This window comes from Cavia porcellus, unplaced genomic scaffold, assembly GCF_034190915.1.
Source record: "Cavia porcellus strain 051 isolate PalLab524CR breed Dunkin Hartley unplaced genomic scaffold, mCavPor4.1 scaffold_20, whole genome shotgun sequence".
In the NCBI taxonomy this organism is placed as follows: domain Eukaryota; kingdom Metazoa; phylum Chordata; class Mammalia; order Rodentia; family Caviidae; genus Cavia; species Cavia porcellus.
Window position 1 is genome coordinate 33936660 of NW_026947503.1, and position 3552 is coordinate 33940211.

The 3552-nt window shown below is 43.0% G+C and overlaps 1 pseudogene; it reads right to left on the reverse strand.

Moving 5' to 3' along the window:
* Positions 1 to 255: 255 nt before the first annotated feature.
* On the reverse strand, positions 256 to 1338 carry LOC100716562 (cyclic AMP-dependent transcription factor ATF-4-like; annotated as a pseudogene).
* Positions 1339 to 3552: the final 2214 nt, after the last annotated feature.

The window sequence follows — 3552 nt, forward strand, 5'->3', positions numbered from 1 at the left end:
GTGCGAATCCCTGTATTTCCTTCTAACAGTTTTATGGTTTTAGTGATTACATTGAGGTCTTTAGTCCTTCCTGAGTTAATATTTTATACAGTATGAGACACAGGTCCAGTTTAATTTTGTTGCATGTGAATATTCTGTAGTCCTAGGACCACTTGTTAGTAAGACTTTCCTTCCTCAATGAACGGTCACAGCACTCTTTTCAAAAATTAATTGATCATAGATAAAAAAGAATCTACTTGCTAAAAAAATAATTTATTACACTACAGCTTCAGTACAAGATACCTGTGGACAAACACACAGCATTCCTGGCTGCGCTAAGGGGCTCCTTTTTCTCCTTGCTCTGCAGACCTCTTCTATCAAATCTCTCAGATACTGAATCTCCTTGGCTACAGAATCTTCCTTCTCTTTCAGAGCCTTGTTTCTCTTTTCTAGCCCTTTTACACTCGCCAGGGAGGGCCTCTTGCTCTGCCTGCTGCTTCTAGAGGTAACCGGTGACTTCTGTCCTGTTTTGTTCCTTTTTTTTTTTTAGGTAATCTTTTCCAGTGTTTAACCCTTAACGTTGGCTGCTACCATCTTCTCTCCAGAAGGGTCATAGGTTTTGGATCAGAACCACAGGGAATACCTGGAGGTGGCAGGTTCCTATTTGGAGAGGCCCTAGAGGAGCTGTGCTGAGGAGAACCAGGATAGGACTCAGGGCTCAAACAGACGCCACTGTCATTATCTGAGGGGGCATCTTCCCGCTTTACACTCTGAGGAATCCAGGTAATACAAGCAATAAAGTCCAATTTCAGAGCTACCTGCCTCACTGAGTAGCTCTAGCTAGGAATGAGCAGAAGTAGAGGACAGAACAAAGGGGGAAAGGTTATAAGAAGGTGAAAGAGGTGACCTGGTCCGTTTTTGTTAAACTTTCTGGAAGATGGCCAGTTGTGTTCCCTGCTAGAGGGGACTTCTGATTAGTCCTCTGGATCCTTAAGGAAGCAAAAAAATCATATGTGTCAACCAATATGGCCAGAAGCTGGCCTGACATGGTTTCCAAGTCCTCTACATTCAACAGGGCATCAAAATCAAACTCATTCAGATCCATTTCTCCAACATTCAGTCTCCTCCTGACAAGAATGCTCCTTGCCGGTGTCAAGACGGTGACTGACTCAGCCACAGCCAGCCAGCCAGAGGAGCCTGCCTTCATCTGTTTGCTGGAGAACTTGAATTTGAAGTGCTAGGCCACTTCGAGTTAGTCAGCGAAGAGAAATAGTCCTCAGCCCCAAAATCCAAGTGGTCCAAGGGGGACACGAAGTACCCCACTAACACTTTGCTGCTCAGGAAGCTCATCTCAGTCATGTTATGAGCCTTGGCTGGAATCAAGGAATGTGCTTAATTCTGAGAAGTCTTTGTCAATTACAGAAATGCTGCTTGCTACTGGACACTGTGCAAAGTGTCATGGTTTAAGCCACTGCAGAGCCTGACGCTGCTTCCAGTGCTGCCACAGGCACTACACCTCCAATACACTATGGTGGCCCCGCTACCTGCCCAGGGGGAGAAGAGAAATAGGATTGCAGGGAGCACCATCTATGGCAGGGCAGGGCAGAAAATCTGGACTTTGAATTTTTCACTTGTCTGTATATCTATCCTTTTGCACTATGGCATTGTTTTCATTATTGTAGCTTTGTATTAATTATTGACATTGAGAAGCATGAAACTTTTGTTAGGCAGATTTCTACTACTGTAACAAAGTGCCTAACAATGAATTTAAAAAGAGAAAAGTTTCTTTTGCCTCAGAGTTTTGGAGGTTTCCATCTGTGATGAGCTACCCTATTGTTTTTCCATCTGTGGTGAGGCACCACATCATGGTGAAAGAACTTAGTGGTGAAAGCTTTTCACTTCATGGCTATGTATGAAAGAGAGAGAAAGAGAGAGAAAAAGAGATAACCCCAGCCCTCAGGAGGCTGAGATGATCGGGAAAAAAGCTTGCTGTTGATAATGGCTGAGCAGAAAGACTTTATATATGAAGAAATATGAATGACAAATAAATGTATGAAAAGATGTTCAACATCGTTGGTCATCCAATAGACGCAAATTAAAACACTAAGATTCCATCTCAATCCAGAAAGAATGGCTATCATCCAGAAACCAACCAATAACAAATGCTAGAGGGAGGAAAGGAACCCTCTTCCACCGATGATGGGAATGTAGGCTGGTGCAACCACCATGGAGATCAGTGTGGAGATTCCTCAAAAACCTAGGATTAGGCGTTCCATCTGACCCAGCTATTGAACTTTTGGGCATTTGCCTGGAAGAATTAAAAGCATCACACCACAATGTAAGTGCACCCATGTTTTAACAGCACAAGTTGTAATAGCTAAATCTTGGAAACAACACAAACACCCAGTAAGTGAAATAAATCAGATGTGTATGTATAAACATTGTATTGTCCCCCGAGTGTAAGAAGCAGCAAAAGTAAATAGGATCCAGAATGTACAATAGACATTGTGAAGTGGAAGACAGTTTTTCAAAAGGAAAGAGAAACTGAAATGCGGGAAAGGAGAAAAGAAGGAAAGGAAAAGGAAAAAAACCACAAACATATATATACAAAAAAGTTAAGATAGTTATACTAATAATTGATATTAGTTCATTGAAAAGAAAGATTTGTGCCTGTACCGTTTGATCCATTTTTGATGCCTAGAGTTTGTAATAGGAGCAACTACTTTGAAAATAACATTATACAATGTACTAAGCATTGTTAATCTCCAATATCTTATTTTGAAATTTTGTACTATTTTTTTTCTTTAGAATAAAAAAATCTAATCTCAGCATTTGGGAAGCTGAGGCAGGAGGATCATCATGACTTCAAGACCAGCCTGGGTTATAAAGTGAGCTTAAGGCCAGCTTGAACTGCGTAGTGAGACCGTGTCTCAAAAACACTAAATAAATAAGTAAATAAAATTCAAAATAAAGACCATGTGTTAGTACACAACTCCAAGAAATCTGCAAGACCTCCAGGGGCAGTGGCAGAAGCCTCACTCTGATGGCACTGTCAGCGGGCTGCTGACCTTTGTCTACCTGTTAGAATGGTGGAGATGCTTCCCGTGGGCCCACTGCAGGGGCTTTGCTGTTGCATCTGTTTCTCCAGTTCCCGGAGCACATGATTCTGTCCAGAAGTGTTCTGGTTTCTTCGAGTCTCAGCCCCTCCAGGGAGGCGGGGAGAACAGGACTACAGTCGGACAGACACTGTGAGAGAGGAAGCCAGGACCAGGCAATCCTGAGCAATAAAAGGAGTCCGCGAGCATACAAAAATCGCAGAGCAATAAGGAATCGATTAACCCAATATAAACGTTGATTAGTTTCCTAATTTGGCCGGCTTTGGGGTCCTCTCATAACTGATTCTGTGCTGCCCCCTTGTGGGCCTTAGGGCCACACTGCCCAGGTTCTGTAATGCCTCCGAACTTCTAGAAGGGCCCTGTTCTGCAGATGGTTTCAGAGATACAGCTGGGGATATGGCTCAGTGGCACAGCCCTTGTTTGGCAAATGCAAGGTCCTGAGTGCTCGGGTACAAAA